Raw genomic sequence first — 24,509 nt, forward strand, 5'->3', positions numbered from 1 at the left:
ATATTATTGTTGAATCTCCCAAGGTTGAGGAAGAAAAACACATCTATCTAGGAATTTGAGACCGGGACCAGAAGATGGAGCCTAGAAGTGGCACTAAAGTGACAGAAACTTGGAGATAGGCAGAGATAAGGGAATAAGGACTTTGATCTGAGAGGCCCAGCATCTGAGCACAGAGTGCTGAGATGAGACACTCCTCCTCTATGCAGGGTTTGTATAGACACAAGTTTGGGAAGGTGAGATGTGAGGTAATATTTCACGAGGAGATGTACGGTGTCTCAGTGTCAAAGCTAAGAAGTACACTATATTAACTCCCCAATGTGGATGAAAACTATCAGAGTTAGCTGTTTACAATTCAGTTTGTTTATCATAGAAAAATTCAGCAGAACAAAAGCTTATCCAATAAAATATTACCTATCTCTGTTGTCTTCCCATGTGTACAGTGATCACAGGCACATAATTCTGTAGGGTAGAGTTTGAAGACCCTACTTTAGCCTCCAGTGAATGTCTGCCTAGTAGATGTGGGGTGCAGCTTTGTCTTCCTGGGCACTGCCTGAATTCTCACTAGAGATCGGTCCCTTAGGAGGGCTTAAGTGGAGGCCAGGTCCAGACCCTGGCCAGAGGCAGAAATACAGCATGAGCTTCTATAATTGAGCCAACTGCCTTCAAACTGTTAAAAATTCATGTTTTTTATTCTTGACAGACCCTAATGTGATTTTACTTGTTTTGTTAATGCACATACTGACTCACTTTCACTCTTATGGTAGTAGATTTTTTTATGCTTACGCAAAGCAATATGTTGATCCAGAGAAGATGTGGTAGTCTTCTCTGGCCAGTTCTATGGGTTGGTCCTGATTGGGTCTATATTACTTTCCTGTAACTGTTGCAACAAATCATCATGAATTCAGTGTCTTTAAACCATAGAAATGTATTCTGGAGGCTAAAAGTTTAAAATAGAGGAGTTGGAAATGCCATGCTCTGTCTGAAAGTTTTAGGGAAGAATCTCTCTCGCGCCACCTAGTGTTTGGTTCTCCCAGCATCCCTTGGCATTGCTTGGCACGTAGATATCTTACTCCAATCTCTGTCTTCATCTTCACATAGCTTTCTTTCCCTCTGTGTATCCTCTCTGTTTCTTGTAAAGACATCAGCTATTGGATTTAAGATTTACCCTAATTCAGAATGTCTCCTCGTGATCATGATCTTTCATGAATCACATCTGCAAATACCGTATTTCCAAATAAGGAAAACTCATATTTGAGTTTCTGGGTGTACATGAATTTTGGAAAGACACTGTTCAACCCACTTTAGTGTGCTGTGGCCAGAATTGAGACCCAGAATGCAGCCTCAGCACTGAGCAAACAAGCATTTAAATAAACTCAGAGCCCACAGTAGCCCTCTACTAGTCCAAGGGGGCTTGTTGGTGAGAAAAAGTCCTCCCTCCATTGTGGCACTACTGCCATCTGCAGGAAAGTGTATAGATCTAGGCTGGCTACCCATTTGCCATCACGTGCAACATTTCTGGACCCCACCCTTATTGCATTCCCTCCCTAGGAACCTATAGCAGCATTTGGGAAGAAAAAATGTATCAAAAGGCTGAATTTTTTGTGTGTGAGGTAGATGGGATTGCAGACCATCAAGATTAGGGCAGTTGCAGAATATATGATCATATTTATATTCATCATGCTTTAGAATGTGAAATGAAGAATATTTAAGTTTATGAATGTTTCAGAGAAATCCACCTTTTATCCAAACAATTGCAAGGGAACTTCAAAGCAATCACATTTGGCAAGTAATTTACATGGGCACTTTAGGCAGAGGTAGAGGGTGTCTGAGTTGTTTAAATAATGACCTTATTTCTCCTTTTAGCCTCTGTGGCAGGATTTTTTTTTTTTTTGATCCTGGAAGTCACTCAATTTCTCAGTGTTTCTTTTATCCAACTGCTCAAGAAAGACTTAGGGAGGCTCAGGAAGCAGGTGGTTTGGAGGTAAAAACGTTGCATGTTTTGTTTGTTCTAATTATTTGCTTGCGGCATATGGAGAGAGATAGTCAATTAGGCAGCTAGGATACCGACCACCAAGATCTTTATGGATTCAGACTTGTACTTGCATCCTGATGGGACACAAACAGGAAGCTATTTGTTTAAGGGATCCTAACATTCTAACTGCCACCAAATCTAGCCGCTTCAGAATGAAAAGCGAGAGCTGTTTAATCACCCTCAGCATCTCTACACAACAATTAAGAACAGGAAGTGAAAAGCACTGAGTCCAATTCAAACTCCAAAGGCAATAATTAATGAGAAGCAAGAGGTGCTGCTTATTAGTATAATTTCTTCTGGTTCTGATGACTGACATCAGTTGGATATTCATTGTGTATCTCATTATTTATTTCAACATTAGTTTTGACACGCTGAATGCGTTGTATCAGCATTGTCTGTAAAATTTTATGCAGTGGAAAATATTTTGGATGACTAGTTTATAATCAGCAAGTTGTTGTTTTCTCTGAAACATTTTTACAGGTTTGAATAGAAATAATCTGGATAAAAGAGACTGTAATGAGTGAGCCACAGGACATTGGCAGAGAATTTGGGGGGACTCTTTTTCACTGATATTTGAAGTGTTCATTTGCATTAGCGAGGTGGTACTGAGATTTGCATGTGTTTGGCCAAACATGGCTGTGTCAGTGAGTTAGGATTCTCCATCATGACCATTGTCTGTGAGTCCAGATCCTGTTGGGCCCAAGCAGAGACGCCAAAGTCCTGGCCCAGCTGTGATAACCTATTTGTTTGTGTAGCCTTGGCCTGGGTCCTGCGACCAGCAACACTATCTATGGTAACCAGTACCAATACCATCAGAGACACAGAAAGTACACATTAGTCAATTACCATTCATCTCACGTACCCAGAGGGTATGAGGCAGCTTTATAGGTTACCTATGACAAATTTCAAAAATCTTAAGCAACTTCCTGACACAGAAGATTTTTGGGTTGCAGATTTAGCTACTACTCAGAGTGTTTGGAAGTACAAATCAATATGGATTTTAATCCAAAGAGTGGAGGAAAATTGGGATGATACATGTTTTAAAAATCCAGGCATACATTGGTTTTGGAATTGAAGCAGGCACTGTGGATGCCTGGCCATATCCCCATGAGCGTCCAGCATTTTTGGCCTGAGGCTTTGCTCTGGTGACAGCCTGCCTGGCTGTGCATATGGCAGATCAACATGCTAGGAGATGGACCCACCATCTTCACCCCTAGCAGGCAGCTCTTAGCCAGTGACTAACAGGAGCTGGGAGATGAACACTCTGGAATCCTGTCCTGGAATTACATGTAGATGTGTGTTCTCACTGGTGCTCTGAGCTTTCCAGTGGGATTAAGCTTCCCTTGTCCACAGTGGCAGTTTAGCTAATGACACAAACCTGATTGTTGACCTTCTCTCCCATTTCCTTTCCCTACATTCTCAACATTCCTGAAATTACTTCCTAAACAAACAACTTGCACTGGAATGTTTATCTCAGACTGTGTTTTGGAGAGCCCAACAGGTAACAGTCATCATCCCTTCCCCCCTTTTTTAACCTTGCCAGATTCATAAACCTAATTAATAGTGAATGCAAGCAACACTTGCAATTGTGTCCTGGGAGCCTACGTGCCTAGACCGTGTTGGAAGCTGCATATAGAAAGTTCGTGATGCTCACAACTCCTTCGTGATGGGATTCATAAGTCAAGTTCTTAGCCCAGATCCTTACCTAATCTCTCAAAAGTGCATTTCACTCGCTCAAGTTAAATATTTATATGAGGTGCATTTTGAACGGCAACAAACAACATGAATGCACCACTTAGCAGGACTTTCTCCTCTGTCATCACATGTCTGTGCCCAGGCAGAACTGGTGCTGTCTGCGTGAGGCTCACTGGAGGCCCCAAGTCATTCACTAAAGAGGCAGTTAGGAATCAGAGAGCGCAGGAAACCTCGGGCAAGGCTGGTTCATTAGTGCCTCTGCTGATTAATCAAGACCTGGCTGCCACTTTGTTAAATGCCTTGAGGTGGAGTTGGAGGCAATCAGCCCTGTGGAAACTGCTTGATTGCTTCTCAAAGTGGCAGTTTGCTTTTGGACACTGTACTTGTTCCTGTCAGATCTGTATTGTGACCTTCAGTAAGGACACTGACCCTGCCTCCAAGTGCATTCTACGGGCACACCATCTAGGAGTCTGTTATACAGTTACACATGAAAAATCAGCCACAAAATCCCTGTGTGCAATTATATTTTGGTTTCATAAATGCAGCCCAATTATTGCATTTGTCTTCCTTTTGTATTTAGCTTGGAACAGGCACTCCCACGAAATGTGCCAAATGCTTTATTTTTGTCTCCATTTTTAGAGAGTACATCAGGAAAATGAAGTGAGCTCTCCCTCCCTCCCACAGTAAACAACCATATAACTGTAATAAGAAGCTTTCTGAATAATTTATAATTTGCAAACAAAAATTCATCTGATTATGCTGAAATGACAGACACTCTGCATAACAGTGTATTATCAAAGAGCGCTTTTTCCTTTTTTTCCATTTTGGTGACTGATTATTTACACAAATTGAAGGGAAATAACTATGTACACTATTACCTTTAAATTATTTTTTAATCTACCTTTTAATCTTTCAGAACTATACGGGAACAATATAATTATGCTCTGCCTATCACTGATGATGGCACATTCAAAAGCATTTTCCTCTGTGGGTGAGCAAAACAGACATTCAAGATAACGTGCAGTTCATTGCTCCTTTTTTCCTAGGAAATGGGTGTTTCAGGGTTTTATATCATCAGTGACTCATGACTACTTTTTCCTTTGTCACATGACCAAAAAGCATATAATAAATACACTTTGCTTTGTAGTCATACCACCCTTTCCTGTCTCCTCTTGGCTGAGTGTCAGATGTGAAAATGATGGAGTTCTTATTTGTTTCAAGGTGAAAGTCTTTGATTGAAACTGAGGTTGGAGTCACCTTGGGAACTAATCAGAAAATACGGAGAACAGAAAAAGTAATACTCCTCTCAAATAATGTTAGGAGAAGATTGTGCAATTTGGAAGAATGTATGGAGTTTGTCTTATAATTTTGGCAGTGTTGATGAACCCATTCAACTCCCCCTCTTCACTTAGATTTAAATGAAGAAATCTTCTGCTTTGTGATTTTGGAGTAGAAGTCACATATGAGTCCTAATCTATAGTTCTGTTACATTTTCTTTTCTTTTTTTTTTTTTTTTGAGTTGGAGTCTCACTCTGTCACCCAGACTGGAGTGCAGTGGCTGCTCCCGGCCACCGCAGCCTCAACCTGCAGGGCTCCGGTGATTCTTCCGCCTCAGTCTTCCAAGTAGCTGGAACTACAGACGCACACTACCACGCCCGTCTAATTTTTGATCTATTGTAGAGATGAGGTATCACCAAGTTGCCCAGGCGGATCTTGAACCCGCGGGCTCAGGCAATCCACTCACCTCAGCTTCCCAAAGGCGCGGGATTACAGGCTGAGCCACCGAGCCCGGCGTTCTGTTACATTTTCAGAAGACTGATTATTTTTCTTGAGATAGTTTGTTTTCTCAGATTATCTAGAATGGCAATCTGGGTTCACCATATTGTTGATTATTATTTAATTACACCTCAGATTTGTTTTGGTAGATGTCATTGGGGTTTGCCAAAACTTGGTTATTGGGTTAAATAGGTATGTATAGTATGGATGCATGTCAGATATATATTTTCCCAGTACATTATTCCAAAAGCTGGGAGGAATTAAGAATGTCTAAAAGTTGGGCTCGGTGGCTCAACCTGTAATCCCGCACTTTGGGAGGATGAGGTGAGTCGATTACCTGAGGTCACGGGTTCGAGACCTGCCTGGGCAACTTGGCAAGACCTCATCTCTACAATAAATCAAAAACTAGCCGGGCGTGGTAGTGCGCGTCTGTAGTTCCAGCTACTTGGAAGGCTGAGGCGGAAGGATCACCAGAGCCCAGCAGGTCTAGCCCAGCACTCCAGTCTGGGCGACAGAGTGAGACTCTATCTCAAAGGAAAAAAAAAAAGAATGCCCAAAATTGTACAATACACTATCTATGATGTCTTCTAGGCCTTGAGAATTCATCTGTCAGCAACAACAAAAAAATCACTTTCCATAGACCACAGATTCTAACTATTTGCAAAGAGAGAAAAAACTTCAACACTCTGTTGGGTATTTTTTCCGCAGGTCAAAAGTTTCAGCGGCAACTGCTTGTCATCAGCTCAGAACCTGAGAATACTATGGGAAACCAACCACAAAGAACTACATACAGGGTTCATGGTCATTTGGAGCTAGGAATTTTAGAGGAATCTGGCCAAGTCTTCAGAATCGAGCATCAATTTAGAAATTATTTGCAAACCTACTGATTCTGAATTCTGTGTATTCTGTCTCCCACAGAAAGCTTATCTGAGCAACACCTGGGCCAACTGAGAATGCTGCCACCACATGGCACCCATCTTTTCTGTCTCCTTTCAAGTGATTAAAGGAACGATTTGGACTAACTGTGCGATGAGGACCTAGTTCTTAAAGCCTGGCAGTGTGCTGGAAGGTGAGGGCACTAATATTACCAGTGTCCCCAGTGAGTGGGGTCTAGGATCGGATTTGTAGGTGCCCATTATTCCATCATTAGGGATGTGCACTCTTGGCCTGGAACTATTTGGTGGTAGCATTGTGTTAAGAAATTCTGTAAGGCTGACATTTTTCTGTATATATATTCACTAATATTTTACTTGGAAAGGAGCCACTAGCCCTTTTTAAACTCCTTAACAGTTGTCAGATGATGAAATTCTTCATTCCATAATAACCTTGGATGAATTTAAACCATGCATGCCATATTTCCTATTTTCCAACTCATCCTATCTCTCTCATATTAGCACATTTCTTGATGGTTAGGAGTAGGTAGACAGCCCACTAAGGACTTTCCAAATAAGAATGTCAAGAAAAAAGACACCTTCACATTTAGTGATGGTTAATGCCATCTTTTTTAGTTTGAGAAATTTGATTTCATAATAATGTTAAAAAAAAATGCCTTTCCTGCATTGGTGAAAACTGCTTAAATAATAAATTTATATATGCATTTTTTGCTGTTATTTTGTCAGGGGTTTCAATTTCTATAGCAAGAAATATCTTTCAGGCCTATCTTAAGTGATGAAACATGTCAAGAGACTTCGGATTTCGTTTATAAGAAAAGTGCCAAAAAGCCCAGACTCAAGCGTGATGTCCCTTGTCCCTTTGTGCTGGGTATACCTCAGCCTCCCAAAAGCAGCCCCTGAAGGAGATTGATACTGGCTTGATGTCAGTTCTCCAGGGCAACAGATATTTCTGGACAGAACAATGTGTTTATGATTTTGTTCCCTCTATTATTGTCTAATTGTTTCTGATATGAATGAGTATCCTTTAGGGAAATGCTAGAGAATTGAATATTTAGGTCTTGGATTTTATTAACTTTAAGGTTCTTATTTCTCCTGGCCACCAACAAAAAAAAAGTTGACCAGGCTGGGCTTGGTGGCTCAGCCTGTAATCCTAAAGCTTTGGGATGCCAAGGTGAGTGGATTGCCTGAGCCCGTGGGTTCGAGACCCGCCCGGGAAAACTTGGTGAGACCTCATCTCTACAATAAATTAAAAAAAAAATCAGCCAGTAATGGTAGCGCGTGCCTGTAATTCCAGCTACTCAGAAGGCTGAGGCAAAAGGATCGCTGGAGCCCAGCAAGTCGAGGCTGCGGTGGCTGGGAGCGTGCCACTGCACTCCAGTCTGGGCGACGGAGTGAGACTCCAACTCAAAAAAAAAAAAAGTTGACAAACAGTGCCAGATTTAAAAGTTGACAAAAATCCAGATTTTCTGTTATTTTCCCCTTTAATAATTTAACTTTAAATAAAATGGAGCAAAGCAGCATGTATTTCCATGAAAGAGGAGGTGAATGGAAAAGGAAAATATTTTTATAAAGATGAAAATTGAAATTTACAAATGATTTTATTGACATTATATTTATCTTTCCCTTTTTATGTTTGAAGCTTATTAATCTTTGCCCCTTTAGAGAAGGAAGAAAACATATTTATAGCACTTGGTTCTATAGAGTCTTTGCAAGTATGTATGAGGACATGTTCTATGTAGAAAGGAGCCTGGAAGAGAGAGGTGACTGGAAGGGACAGAGAATGTTTGTTAGAGTGAAATAAGATCTTCTAAATGGCCCCTAGCAAAGTACATGGTGCATTGTTGAAATTAAGTAGTATCATCTCTTTCCTTACAAGAAGAGAGAAGAAAATAGCTTTTATGGGTCAAAGAAGTTCTCATCTCCCTCTGGAAGTAGTGAAAAAGGTCGTTTCCCCCAATAAATTAATCTTTATGTTTCCTGGAAAATGTAAATTTCTTTCTTGCCAGAGACTTTTTAAATAGTACCCTTTGCTATTCCAAAGCATAAATAAATTGACATAGAATTTTGTTGTTGACTTTTTTTCACTTTTTTCAGACAAGAGTAGTGATGAATAGAAAACTTGAAAAGGTGAGAGCAAGTAGTTATTAAAATAATAATAGCAGTTTCATTGACTGAACCCCCACAATACACAAAGAATGTCATCTACAGCATTATGCTTCTTAGGACAACACTGTAAGGCTGTTATTATTGCCTTTATTTTACAGATGAATAAAACAGAACCTGCAAAATATTCAGAAACATTGTGAAAGTAATACAATGTACAAGTGGCAGCTAGGATTTGAAGTGGAATCCCTTGGACCTCAAATCAGCACTATTTCCACAGTACTTTGCTACTTCTCACTGGTTTGTCTCAGCTAGATAGAAAAACATCTCTAGCCACTGAAATGGAATCAGGACCTTGGTTTTACTGGGTCTTGCCCAGAGCTCTTAGTCTATCATGGCTAAGTCTTCAAGAGAGTTGTTTTCACAACTGGACACTGACTTGTTGAGAGAAGGAAAAAAAGAACAAAGAAGAAAAGGTAACAAAGGCAACAGAAGAGAAGAACTGGGCAGGAACAGCAGCAATAAGGAGATTGGTGATATTTGAACTAATAAGGAGATTGGAGATATTTGAACTACCATCAATTGCCTATTTTCTGTGATCCTTCCTAGACTAAGCTCACCCCCACACAGCCCCTTCATTGTAATTGAAGAGTCACAAGATTGATCTGCCACATTCCAATCTTCTTTAATGCAACACCTATTTCTACTTAATAGATATTCTATTTTTTAATTATATTTGATATTAGAATATAATCTAATAGCTACACCGCTGAACCTATTTTCTCAGAACCATGTGGACATCCAATCTCAGCATTTTCTAAGTGCCTGTCCTTCACTCTAGTAGTACTGAGAAATATACACCCTACAGAGAGCTTGGTACAGAGTACCAAAATGTGGGGGCTGGGGCCATGTACGGGAAGGTGAGGAGATTAGCATTACCTGCACAGAATGACAAAGCAACCCCCAAGTGAGCTGGTTTTCAAAGGACTAGAGTTTCATTGATCTACTGGCATGCTCAGATGCACCCATTCAGTTTTTCTTTGGTTTGGAATGAAGTCTTTGTGGGTGCCCTGTAGATTTTCTTGGGATGGTGTGATATTTCAGAAGAGCTGATTCCTTGAGGCCAAAGCACTGAAAATGAGGAGGGGGTGGGGAAGGAGGTACAGAGTAATATGTGGCAGGGGGTGGAACAATGGTGGGGGGTGTTGGGAACATCATTTTCTCTACCCTGCTTAACACCGCCAGTCTTTGCACCAAAGACAGGAATAATGGGAACAAGCATTTGATCAATATTCCAGAATAGTTTGTGGAGGAGAAAGTAAGAAAGGGAGGGCAATTCCAAAGTTGCTGCTAAGGGATGTTCATTTCACCTTAATTAATGGTAGATCACTGAAGGACTTTCCCCTCATCGTCTACATTGGACTCCCTGCAGCTAGTTCAAAGAAACATGCTATCCATGTTCAAGGTGTGCTTGGAAATTCAATAGAGCTCCAGGTCACGTCTGCAAACTTATTGTTCCAACCATTCAGAGTTCTGCCGTAAAGTGATTCTGAGGTAGTCACTGCTGTGGATATAAAGACGAAATTAACTCTGACACACAGATTCAGTGACTGGGTGTCAATTTGTTTACAGGTGTGTATGTATGTTGGTAAATTTATATGTAGATAGGCAGTGCACAATTCATATATATACTTTCACATTCCCATTGTCATTCTATCCTTAAACCAAACGTTTTCTAAGCTCCGTTGTTTCTCAAAATATGGTCACATTTAGTTTAACACAATAGTTAAGGTAAATAAACCATTTAAAATTACACCAATTCTAAATAACTCTTCACTTTCTCCTATTTGGGGATTGACAGGTGAATTTATAATATCAAAAATGTGGGCCAAGTTTCAGAATACAGCAGTGACGGGTGTAGGGTACTCAATTATTTGATTTCAGGTACTCAGTTATTTGATTTCAGGGGCAAAGAAGCTTATATTACAGGAATCATGGAAAGAGGATGCATCTCATTTGCAAACATTAAGCTTTGTCTTGCTAGAGAACCATACAGACAGAAAAAGAACTTCCTCCAAGGATTTACCTTGCCCTTGTCTCCCAATTGTGCACTGACCTGTGAAGAACCTCTACTGCTGAAACCAGAAGAATTGTGGCAGGGGAGAAAAAATACTTGATTTCAGAAAATCTGTGCGTTGAGAAATAGGAAATAAGGCATTTGTAAAGTCAGCATTGTTTAAGGGAGCTATCTAGGAGGACCTTGAATGCCAGCAGGGCAAGAACTGGGCTGGAAGTAGATGTTGATTCACTTCCTGAGCAAGCTTCTTGATTCCATTCCAAATAGGCAGGGCATATTTTGTTTTCAGGAAAGACAGCATCTTCTTCATAACAAATATGGGCTCATCTTTCTGCAACTGTACACTGATGATTTAAGAAGGCCTCTTTTATTCTGACTTAAAATTAGGATCTGTCTGTCATTGCAATTGAAATTAGTTCCAAGATAAGTTGGAAGTAATATTGAACTTTAGTCAGAAAATGTAAGTACAAAACTCTGATACTTTTTAATAGCAAAGTAATATTCAATAGAGTTTTTAATGTTCTGGTACAAAATGAGGAAAAAAATTTTCTAAATCTTAGGGATGTGTTGGATGGGGGGGATGGTATTCCCAACCTCCCAGTGTTCCGTGTCCTAGAGAAAAAAGGAACATACACCTGTAGGAAAAGTGATAAAACTACCACACATGTTTGGAATAAGTTATGTCAACATTTCTATTGTGTAGAAGTGCGAATATGTTGTTATGAAAATAATTTTTATATATGGCAGTGTTTTGTAGAATACAAAACCAAATCCACTGAGAAAACTGACATATACAACCATGATAATATGCATCTTACCCCCAAATAGCTTTTAGTAAGCTCACTGTTTGGACAAGACGTTTATTGTTTTGTTAGTTCTCAGAAGGGAATAAATTTGCAATAAGCATATAAGTAATATACAGTTGACTCCATTATCTTGCCTGGTTTTCACAGTACTTGTATCTGTATGAATGAATAACGTATGAACTGTCCACTTATCCCCCATTTCTGTCAACTGTTTATTCTACTAATGATCAAATATTCACCATCAGCAGGTACAAATAGAACTCGACTTTTCTTCTGGAAAAGTTGTTATTCAATCACCTCTAGAATACTTATAAGCTGCATCTATAATTATTTAAAAGCATTTTTGTGTATTTTGCTTTGTCTTTGAGTATTTGCTCTAAAACATAAAAATAGGGTTTTATTTTCCCTTGAGGATGTTTTTAATGCTTGAAATATTGTTGAAACCTTTTCTTTCCTTCTTTTTGGAATTTGGTATAAATTTTTGTGCCGGCCTGTCACTGCTGTGACCTTTACTGCAGTTTGTTGAAGTAAAAAATAAAATAAAGATGTTATAGAATCAGATTTTTCACCAGCTTTGAGTAACCAGGTGCCTGAGTTTTAAATATCAGTTCACATAGATTTTGAGAATTCAAATATTTGTTGATTATAATTTATGTGCCTGCAATTAGGCTATGGTTATCCAAGGCCTTAATGTTTGACTTCAAGGCATTTTTATTTATTGACTAGAACTAAAGTACATAAAAAATTAAAAAGCAGTTAAATTTAATTATACTGTAATGATTTTAATTGCTAAGAGTAAACCAGAAAGAAAAAAAAAATGTGTGGGTAGACTTTGTGGAAGAGAAGAGCCCATTTTCATTCTTGAACTCTGTTATTATTTATACTTTAGCAACTACCGGGGAAGTTTTATATAAAGCTTTTTAGAAAAATAGTACTGTGTTATCATTTCAATAGGTCAGTGATCCCACTGGACTATAAGCCTCTTTAGGCAGAAACTGAGTCTTATTTATTTTTATCCCAAGGAGCTGGTCTAGTAAGAATATAATAAACATTTGATGAATACATGCATGAATGAATATTAAATGAGTATTAAAGATATTGTTTTTTTGTTAGATATTCATATATATATATATTTTTTTGAGTTGACATCTCACTCTGTCACCCAGGTTGGAGTGTAGTGGCATGCTCATAGCCAATCCATCTTCAACTTGATGGGCTCTGGTGATCCTTTTGCCTCAGTTTTCCAAGGAGCTGGAACTACAGGCATGTGCTACCATGCCCAGTTAATTTTTGATTTATTGTAGAGATGGGGTCTCGCCAAGTTGCCCTGGTGGGTCTTGTACCCTCGGGCTCAGGCAATCCACTCACCTCGGCCTTCCAAAGCGCTGGGATTACAGGCTGAGTCATCGAGCCCGGCCAAAAATTTTTTATTTCAAAGTAAAGTAGTCCATTTATAAAGTGAGCAAATCGATAATCACGTGATTCAAAGGAATGATTTGTGTATAATAATGCAATTTTTTCCTACAACTAAGCTCTTCATGATAGTTGTGGCAGACTGTATTTTCTAAAGATGGCCTCAACAATAACTTCCATTCCACACATCTTTCCATCATATGACCTTTCCACAACCCTATCACATAGTAGAAGTACAGTAGAAAAGATGCTGCACCAATTCTGCAGTAGCCATTACTGGCCTGGGAGCTTCTCTTCCTGCCTCTTGGAAGCCTGTTGTCATGTTCACAATGGAGCTATCCAGAGTTCACTATGCTGTGAGGCAGTCAAACCACATGGAGAGGCTCTACAGAAGGAGACCTCAGATGGAGACACAGATGAAGGAATACTGAGTTACTAGACTTATTCTTCAAGTGGATCTTCCAGGCCCAGCTGCTCCAGGTGACTCCAAATGGCTCCAAAACCAACTTCCTAGCTAAACTCTTCCTAAATTCCTGACCCTGCAATCACTGGTAAATTAAATGGTAGTTCTAAGATTCGAAGCTGTACTATATAGTTTGGTACACAGCATTTGATAGTCAGAACATGAGAAGACAATTTATACATATACATTAATTAAAAAACAGTTGAATTTGCAGAATCAACTGAAAGCTTATGTGCAAGAGATGATTTCTGGGCTATTTGTTACAAAAAAGTTTGACCATTTTCTCAGAGAAATCATAAAAAATTTGCTTGTCATCCTGAAGTGTAACTTAAAGAGTCTATTTATAGTAATCAAAAAGATAGCAACAGTAATTTCTCCCATTCAAAATATGAATCACATAACAATACTATAGTTATTTGTCTTGTGGATCACGTCTATTCCCTCTGACTTCTAGATGGTCAGGATTATTCTAAAGTGATTAGGTGTCCTATTTTAGATACAACGAGGGACTAAAAAACTCAGAATTTGTTTATAAAAAAATAATGTATGTATTATTACATGTTTAAACTTCAGTCACCTTCAACGTACTCTTCATTTAATGCAATACACTTATTGCGATGCTTTCCCCACTGCTCATAACAGTTTTTGAACTCATCAATTTTATGCCTTTTAATACTTCTGTCATTTTTTGTTTCACCTGTTCTGCATCAGCAAGGTGTTTTCCTTTGAGGACTTTTTCATCTGGGGAAACAACAAAAAAAATTTGCTCAGGGTGGGATCTGGTGAATAGGAAGGTAAGACATGGAGATTACGTCGTTTGTTGGTCATATGTCAAAACTCAGTGCACTGTGGGCAGGTGTGTTCGTAAATCATCCAGTGTGAAATGGGCAAAGGAGTTGAAAGAATCTCAAAAAAAAAAAAATGAAAAAGAAAAAGAAAAATTCACTGACACCAAGCCAAACCCAGCCTCTCACATCAATGCACACTAATTCTGATGGGTTCCTAGAGTATTTACTTACCTAGAAGGAAAAGTCCGTATGACAAGAGGCCCACCCTCCAACAAATTATTCCATTTATTTTTGGGGGGAGGTCTGCCCTCATACTTCAGATGTTATATGATCGCCTTTCAAGCACCAAATAATAGTTACAAAATTCCTTGTGTTTTCCAAAGCACATCATAATATATCTGTCATTTAATACTCACAGCTTTGTTGGAGGTTTAATACCTATGTATCATTTTTATCCATCAGACCTAGAAAAAGCACTAATTTATTTCAGAGATAGTTCTGAGTTAAACTGTGGGGAAAGAAACATAACTGCAATGTAGGTAATGCTCTCAAAAAGTCATCATCTACTGTTTCCATTAACAGATGAAGATTAATGAAGATTAGAAAAGTATAAAAACTCAAAATCCAGTCTTTGAATTCCAAATTGCATGTTCCTTTAACTTTACCTCAATACTTTCTACTAACCAATCATATCTGTGTTTTAGTGTTCACTGAGGGTTTCGCACAAGTTATTTTATTTAATACTCATAAAAGTCTTACCAGGTAGATAGCAATTTCCCTAACAGAAATGAGAAATGATAAAGAATAAATGTATTTAAAATAAAGTCTTTTGAGTCCAAAATTTAGTGCCAATTTTGGTTGTCACAGATGTCTTTCTACAGCAAGTAAAGTGTGGTGGTTAAAATATAGATTCGGATTCTAGAATGAGACAATCCAGACTAGGTTGTTTCGGAAACAGTCTGCTAAAGGGTCAGATATCTTTCTGTCCTGACTGAGCAAGTTACTTAACTTCTTTGTACCTTAGTTTATCAAACACTTACATCATGGTGAAATTATAATTTTTTTGAGATAATGCATGTGAAGGTCTAAAAGTATTTCTTTTCACATAAAAATAATGTATTAATTATTAGCTATTATTATTTGAGGATGACCTGATCTACACAGTCAGACACTGTGAAGACACTTCCACTTCACCCAGCTATACGGTCACCTGAATATGAAAGTTATCACCACCTGAGGAAAGTTGGGGCACCGAAAAATAACCCCTCGATCTCTGAGTTTCACTCAAAGGATTGCTGATGCTCATTGATAAAACTTGCTAGACAAGATAAGCAACTTGGTTGAGAAGGTAGGTATAGAGGGCGAAGTCTGCCTGGGTGGAGGAGAGACAGGAAGAGCCAGCAGGCAATTAGAAGGGAAGAAAATGAGACAGGCAAGCGGCAGTAAAAAGAAGAGCCAGGAATTTTGGTAGTTTCTGGAGCAACCGGATCAACATTTTGGCATAGATATAGGTATGTATTAGTCTGCTCTGGCTGCCAGAACAACATATCATGGACTGGTTGGCTTAACCAATGGGAATTTATTTTTCACAACTTTGGAGGTTAGAGTCCAAGATCAAAAGATCAGCAAGTTTGGTTTCTCCTGACGCCTCTCTCCTTGGCTTGCCGATGGTTATCTTCTCTCTGTGTTCTCACAAGCCCTTTTCTCTGAGGATGTGCATTCCTGAGGCCTAGTCTTATCAGTATGCCGCTCCAGTTGGACTAGGGACTCACCATTTTGATCTTATTTAACCTTAATTGTCTCCTTAAAGGCCCTGTTTCAAATATTGGTGGTTAGGGTTTCAATCTATAAATTTTGGAGGAAACAATTCAGTCCATGACAGGGTGCAAAAAGTCCTCACACAGTCTGGTTAACTTGTGACTGTAGTTATGACTCTCATTTGTCAGGGACCTATTTTGGTCACTTTTTATAGGATTAACTTTCTTCCCCCTAGTACATTTTCCTTTTATTTTATATTTTTATTTTAGAGTTGTAGGGTATATGTGAATATTTACTACACAAGTAAATTGCATGCAGGTGAGGTTGGACTTACTGGTGGGCTCTCTCTCTCTCCCTGATAGTGGGCATGGTGACCCAGTGTGTTCCCATGTGCTCCCCTATCCCTCCTCCTTCTCTCCCTCCCCTAGCAGTGTGCAGTGAGGATTGAGTTTTTAATAAAGGTATTGCTCTGATGCACCTCTGGAGTAGAAATTAATGAAAAGGTGGTCAGATAGAATGAGGAACACCTCTCAACATTTATTGCTACCACTTAGCCTAGCATGAATTCTATCTTCTTATTCTGAACCTTAATAATTGCTCACCCTTAACGGGAGAATTGTTCAAGGAGCTGTAAAGCACGATTGACTGTTTGTTTGTATCAATAGCTCTCCGGGTTCTGACAGGTGGATTTCTACTTCCTTAGCACCTCCGTCACATAACAAAGATGCCACCTATGGAAAGGTGGACTTGACATACTAAAAATGCATGTCTGCAAGACGCAACCCTTAAGAAAGTTTAATAGTGTGAACTCTCTGTAGGCTATTTTTAGATAGGCAGGGTAAAGCTATTACTTTTAAATGACAATACTGTGAAATCCCCCATGGTGAATTATATTTCTTATTTAGCCAAAAAATATATTAATGTGCCATCGCATATCAGAGCTTATTGAAATCCCCGTGCCTTGCGAATGAGTCAGAATCCCACAAGCAGGTTAAACGCAGGTCTTACAATTGCCATTCAGTGTGCTTTCTGTCCTTGTACCAGCTCATATCAGAAATTGTGGGACTCAGCGCTCTGGCTTCCTGCTCCTGACACATGTGAGTTATGTGGGGTACATGTTAAATATTGCCAACAATGTGCAACCTAAGGATCTAGAAGTCATCATGAAAAATACCTCTGCTGTTTGACGTTTCTAAAGAACATTGACCCCCAGAAGAAATGTCATACCCAGATTGCTTTTCTTTATATACAATTTTTGAAGAAAAAAAAAAAAGGGAAAGCTGTACTGCATTGATTCTGAAATTTAAACAAAGGTGTAAACATAGGAGATTATTCTCCTTCTGAGAAAGGTTAAAGTACACCCCACCCCATCTCCATTCCCCTTCTCCTACTATATAGTCACTTAATTAGATGACTGTAGTGTGATATCTTTAGCTTTGGTTTTGATTTCCACTTTTATACTCTGGCATCTACTCTAGTGTTGAAAAAAAAAGTCTCTAAATCTAATTTTAGCATATCTGCTGCATAAATATCTGAGCCCATCTTTTGAAAAATGCAAGTACCTTTAGAATATCTACAGGTAAATGAGGGAGTTAGTAGAAGTAAAGAAATAAGATTAACCGGGCTTGGTGGCTCAGCCTGTAATCCCGCGCCTTTGGGAGGTTGAGGTGAGAGGATAGCCTGAGCCCGCGGGTTCGAGACCCGCCTGGGCAACTTGGCAAGAGCTCATCTCTACAATAAATCAAAAATGAGCCGGGCGTGGTAGCGTGCACCTGTAGTTCCAGTTACTTGGAAGGCTGAGGCGGAAGGATCGCCGGAGCCTGGGAGGTCGAGGCTGCAGTGGCCGGGTGGCCACTGCACTCCAGTCTGGGCGACAGAGTGAGACTCCAACTCAAAAAAAAATGAAAAAGAAATAAGACTATAAAAGCTAGGGAACAATTTGAAGTCAGCTGTACAAAACAATTTTTTATTCCAACCACACTTTAGAGTACCTACCTTAAATACTCCAGTGCATTCAAATTCAGTGTTTTCAATTTTCTCTTTTGAGAGAAAATAGTGAAAAAAAGTGTAGAGATATTTTTAAATCAAAATAGTAATAGTGACAGTAACAAACCTCACAGTTAATTTAATGTCTTTTAGTTAAGACATTTTAACTCTTATTTATTGAGCACCAACTATCTTCTAGGAATTGCTCTAATACAGGAAATTTAGAGATTGAACAAGGCACTTGACTGCATGAGGCACTTGACTGCAAGAGTGAACAAGGCCCTTGACTGCATGAGGTGTAGAGTAGACTGGGAAGAATATACATAGAACAAACTATTCTGATATGATAATGTTACATGGCAGAGAAGTATAGGAGCTATGAGAACACAGAAAGGAGAATTTAACCTATTCTAAGAGGTCAAAGAAGGCATCCTAGTTCTGTTCTTGGAAAGTTCCTTACTGGAATATGGATTCACATGCTGTTCTAATCTTATACCAGGGAATGGAGCTGAGTTTTTTGTATGTTCCCGAATCATATATATTTGGCACAGTATTTACAAAAAAAGTTTGTGGTTTGTTTTCTTTAAGTTTTGAAACCAACTGAAGGATACAAGCAATCCATTTCCCTATTTAGCTGGTCCTCGTTCTCTTTCAGCACAAGATAACATGGAGATAAAAGTTGCGCTCACGTGTACTTGAGTGGAATGTTCTAGAACTCTCATTCTCTTTGTATGTCTGAGATAATATGGGCCCAGTGGATAGTACGTGGATGCGTTTCCCATGGTGTCTTATCCCAAGGGAGATTTACTCAGCAACTGTGCTGATCCATTATAACTGGTATGAAGTTTTCTTTGTTTTTCTCGAAGCTCTGCTGGTTGCCAGGAATGGGAATGAAAGGACTGGGCCTCTTTTTGGGGTGTCTGTCCTCTCCCCGTCTCTTAAACTCTACACTGGTGAGTTCTCATATTTTTGATATAGAAGAGAATGAGAAGGTATCTTATTTCCATATATGATTTTCATGCTAGATGATACTATTGCTGTCTGTTAGTAGCCCATGGAATACAATCTTTGGATCTGATGGCCATTTCTGACTCCACTAGTGGCCATTTCTTAGTAAGCAAAAGCCTTGTAATATAGTCCAAAATAGAATTGCTTAATTCCAAAGGGGAAAACAGACATGATGGAGATTACCTTTACCACAAAAACAGAAGCCCAGAGTTCTTCTCTTCATTATGCCTGATGGCAGTAGAGCAACGTTTACAGAACTGTGTCTGGTTTTCAGCAATGTGCTTTGGTGTACCCAAAGAGAAGTATTTCTTAAAGTTTTCAATGTTTTGTAACTTATATTTTAATATCTATCCTCTTTCAAAGTACTATCAGAGTTAGGATGGATGTGTATAATGCAACCTTCCCAGAAATTAAGATGCAATAAACATGTCTTGATTGCACTCACAAGTTATCTCATTAAAAAAATGAAAAAAAAATATTTTTTACCCGAGAACCATTCAAGCTGCTAGTAAACTCCCCTATCATGAAGTTATAGAAAAATGTTTAATTAACATAAAAGTTAACAGATGGTATATATGTATATTGTGTATAAAAAGTGAAAATTCCAGAGAATTCAAAATTTTTGTATTTTCTTTAATACTACTACTCTTTTGCTTATCACCTACTTTTTTTTTTACTACTCTTTTGCTTATCACCTACTCTTTTGCTTATCACCTACTCTTTTGCTTACCACCTTGTTCCAGAAAAATAAGTAAGACAAAATAAGTGAATCTTACCGACCAACCAGAAACAGGAAGTATAGATTTTTAATCAGGCCTGTTTTTAACATTTGAGGAGGAAAATGGGGGTTAGGAAAAAAGTACAAATGGAAACTATATGTATATATACTCAAAAGTGATATATTAGGCTAACAAAAAATTTGGTAAAATATCTTCCACTTTCTACCTTGATAAACTATCATAATATTTTGAAGACCAGATTCAAATATAAAATCCATAAAATACTGGAAGTTTTATGCTGAAACACAGTAGTGAGGGAGGGTCAACCTCTAGTCTCTGGCCCCCACTGATCCATGGACCTCTTCCTACCCTCAGCTCTGCTCTGACCTATTGAGGGGTCTCAGGCTTTTATGTGTGGTCACCCCAGCCTACATGTTCAACCACCACCCAAATAGCTCTGACTAAGCAAAAATATAACATATTCATAGACTACACAGTCCAAAAGGGAAGACATGTCTGCAGCAGCATTAGGGCCAAGCTGGGACAGTTAAAGCAGAGAACTGTGAAGCCCAAGGAACATGGAGGATGGTTTTAAGTAGGGTAAAAAGTCATGAATCATCTGTGGTGTTGATTAACATCAAGTTGTTGATCAGAACACTTCATGATATTTGTCTAAAAGGATGAAAATGTGATGTATCGTTATTTTGTGGAGACTAATATTTTCTGTCACAGTCTATCTATGTGACCCATACTTCTGTCTATTTGGCTGGTTTTTTTCACTCTTACCAGGTTGAACAAAAGAATAGGTTAATCAACAGTCAAGTCCTGAGATCCTGGGCCATTTTCTGTGTTTATGCTTATCTACAAAGTGGTCTTTCAGCCTAAAGCAAGATGTTTTATTGCAACACTAAACTCTCTTGGATACTTTCATTCTCACTGACCACCATTTTTAACTTTCTTTGCTAGCAACTCCTCTTTGGATACTCATCTAACCTATTTTTTTTCCTCTTAGCCAATTTTTTTTTTTTTGCACTATCTATTTAAAGACCATCTTTACAGTGCTGACTTTTGAATAGAGGTCTCTGGTCCTGACTTTTTCCATGAGTTCCAAGTTTCTGTATGTTACTGACTACTCAACATTGGCACTCGAATAAATAATAGAATATCACATTTAACATCCAAACAATCTTTTAATTCCTACAGGATGCTCAATCATCTTCTTTCCTTAATCTTTCCCAGTATTCACCCAAGTCAGAAGGTGAGTCTTTTTTGTTTTTTTATTTCCCTCATATTCACATCCAATTCATCTGTAAACAATGTGAAGACGGTTCTTGGCATCTATCTTGATACTGACCATTGTCTACCACAACACAGTCACCGTCCTAGACATAAAAGTGGCCACAACTGGAATCACTGATTCACTCTTGTCACCTGATAATTTCCTGAAAGTAGCAGGAGTGATTTATACAAACTGTAAGTCATATCATACCACTTTCTCCTTAAAAAATCTCAAAAGATAAGAACAACAGCAACAACAACAATAGCAACAAAGGAAACTTCCAGTGGTTTTCTTTCTATTGGAATAATAATAGGGTCTTATCATGGCTCATAACACACTACTTTTTCCTCAATCTTGACTCCTATCAATCCTCTTTTCTCAAACTGCTTCAGCCTTAGGATCTTTTTCACAGAGGCCAATTTCACTTACTTCTCAGAGTCCTGGCACTTGCTAGAATATTCTCCACTAGATCATCAAATAGGTCACTTCTCTTCATCTTTTTAGGGGATGTTCTCTGACTTGTCTATCTCTAACAGAGTGTGCAACCTTTTCTCTTGAGCATCATACTCTACTTTGTATTCTTGACACAATGTTATAGATTTACTTGTTTCTATCTTGTCTGTCTCCTTTACTAGAATGAACTTCCAAGAGGTCAGGAGATGTATTTTTCCTTCTCTTCCTTTCTTTCCTTTTTTAACTGCTGTGTTCCCAGGACCGAAATAGCTTCAGTACAGATCTATTTAATGAAGCACGAACAATTTGAACATTCAGGTTGTGTGTTTTTTTTCTTCAAATAAACAAAGTTTCCAAACTTTCCATTCAAGATCTAATCTCTAGAAAATTTCAGATTTAATAGTAATTGATTCTTACCCAAAGTTTTCCAGTATTTAGTTGTGCGGTGGTTATTATTAGGGTATATTTTATGACCAATAGGAGGAGTGCTTTTCACCAGATGAAATGAATTCACAAAAGAACAAGTTCTAAGATATAAAATAACTTCTTACAAATATTGCTCCATAGGCTTTGACTAAAGCCAGCATGTTCTCACTGAAGAGACTCTTGAGCTGGATTAAACTTCTCCTACATTGAAGTCATTTCTGAATCATTCTACAGGGCAAAATTCTTAGTAAGGATATTTCAAAGAGAAACACTTATTTTCTCACCTAGCTTACTGTCTCTGTAAATTTCTCTACTGAAGAAATAGTGTGTATATGAATAACATGAATTTTAAAATGATGTGTTTAATTTTATTTTAAATGTGTGGTATCTTCATAGAAAAACAATACATCTCCAAAATTTAAGTTAGTCACTCCTACTTGCAAACATTGAACTTAATTTCCCAGGTCCACTCCATTCTCTTTAAGGAAACAGTTTGTAAACTATTCATCTGTGAGATGATGCCTCTTTGAATTCTCCTTCAGGTGCACTTAAGGGAGTGAATGGTCCCAAATAGTTTACCTTAGAGCCAACTTGGCTGCATAGGCACAAAACACTTTTACAAAGACTGTGGTTCTGTAACTTTAGTGTGTTCAGAATCACCCGAAGGGCTTGTTAAACACAGGCTGCTAGACTCCACTCACAGTATTTCAAATTGTACAGGTGTTATAGTCTAAATGGTTTGTGTCTCCCCCAAAATATGTTAAAATTCTGGCCTCCAAGGTGATGGAATTAGAAAGTGCATCCTTTGAAATGTGTTAGGTAATGAGGGCAGAGGCTTCATGAAGGGCATTAGTGTCCTTATAAAAGAGACCAAAGAGAAGTAACTTCCTGCTTCCTCCATGAGAGGACACAGGAGAAGAGCTGTTTATGAACCAGTCATTGAATCTTGAACTTCTCAAACTCCAGAACTGTTAAAAATAAGATCTTGTTGCTTATAAGTCACCCAGTCTATGGTATTTTTGTGATAGCAGCCTAAATGAAGTAAGACAATAGATCTAGGTCATGACCCAAGTTTCTGGGTGAGGCTGATGCGCCTGTTGGAGGGGTAGACTTTGGGAACAACTGCCCTAGACTAACCTGAAAGTCAAGTTTGCATTGTGAGTTTTAGACTATGCAATTAATTTCCTTTTCATTTCCTTGTGAATTCTCAGGATTCCTTTGGGGGGAAAAACCCATTTATCCAACTCAGAGTCTAGAAGTGAGTAAAACCTAACAAAGACGTTCTATCCAATTCTGATAAACTTAACCTTGATTCTGAAATGTAAGCCTGCTCTTACATTTCACGGAAAACTGACTGTGACTGCGCATGGAAGCAAGTTTTCTCATACAAGAGTTGACTATCATTTAAAATGGTTAGTGGCCCAACAGCTCTAAAGAATGCCACTTATTCTCACTGATTATAAGCCATCCAGTCTATTTATGAGGTGAGGAATAGTAAGAACATCAAAATTTCAACAGCACAAGAGAGTACTAATTACTTTTGATTGCTTTAAAAATGTAGAATGTCACTCAACATGACATCCCTCTTGTGAGGGGGCAGGAAAGAAAGGTGATTAGGGCCAATGTACGATATAACAGGTCTTTCCAGATTACATGGGCAAGGTAATATACCCAGTCATAAAGAAGTGACTGAAAAGTGGGACAGATTTCCTCCTCTCTAACTGGGATGTGATTTCTGTGCCTAATGCTTGTGAAGGAGAGTGTATTAGTGCGGACATTATCTGCCTCCCGTGTAAGTTCTGTCTGAGCCTGCTGGGGAAGAAATTTAGGCCAGAGCTACCTTGGGGGAAATCAAGACTCCAATAAAACATCCCTTATTCCAGGAATGTGAGTTAAATGCATTCCCCTTATGAGACTTGAGTAAAGTGGAGGTAGAAAGTGGTATCATGTCCTGTAGAATTCCAAGTATAAAAGTATCGTTTTTTTCTTTTTCTTTTTGTATGAGAAATGCAGTTTGAACAAATTTTGAAAGTATAATACTTTTCATTTTATTTTTTAGTTCACACATAATCCTTGTACATATTTATGGGCTACAAAGTGATATTTCAATACATTTATACCATGTGCAATGATCAAACCAGAATATTTAGCATATCTGCCACCTTATACCTGGAGGAACTCAAATGAATCTACCAAAAAGATACTTGCATATTTATGTTTGTTGTAGCTCTATTCATAATAGCAAAAACATGGAACCAACCATGCTGCCTGTCGAAACGGGACTGGATTAAAAAAAATGTGGTACATATATACAATGGAATATTATGCAGCCATAAAGAAGGACAAACATATGAATTTCGCAGCAACTTGCATGGATTTAGAGTCAATTGCACTCAGTGATCTATCACAGAAACGAAGAACAGAGTACCATATGTTCTCACTCACAGTGGACCTTAAACAATTATCATAATACTATAAGAAAGGGATTGACAGCAGTAGGAAATTGCTGGGGGGGGGTGTGAGATCGGCAGTTGAGGGAAACTGCTAGGGGAGGGAGGGGCACACCTCATTGACAAGGGTACCTGCATAATGAACATTTGTTTACCTAACCCTGAATCATACCCCGCATCTTAAAAAAAAAATTATTTCGTTGTGTTGTGGATATTCAAAATTCTCTCTTCTAGCTTTTTGTAAACATACACTGAATTATTGTTGATTATATTTACCCTAGAGTGCTATAGGACACTAGAGCTCATTCTTCCCATTTAGCTATGACTTTGTATATTAACCATCCTCTCCCAATCTTCCCTTCTACCCACCCTTCCTGCCTTCTA

Source organism: Carlito syrichta, unplaced genomic scaffold (genome assembly GCF_000164805.1).
Source record: "Carlito syrichta isolate Samal-C Ts95f unplaced genomic scaffold, Tarsius_syrichta-2.0.1 Scaffold309460, whole genome shotgun sequence".
Classification (NCBI taxonomy): domain Eukaryota; kingdom Metazoa; phylum Chordata; class Mammalia; order Primates; family Tarsiidae; genus Carlito; species Carlito syrichta.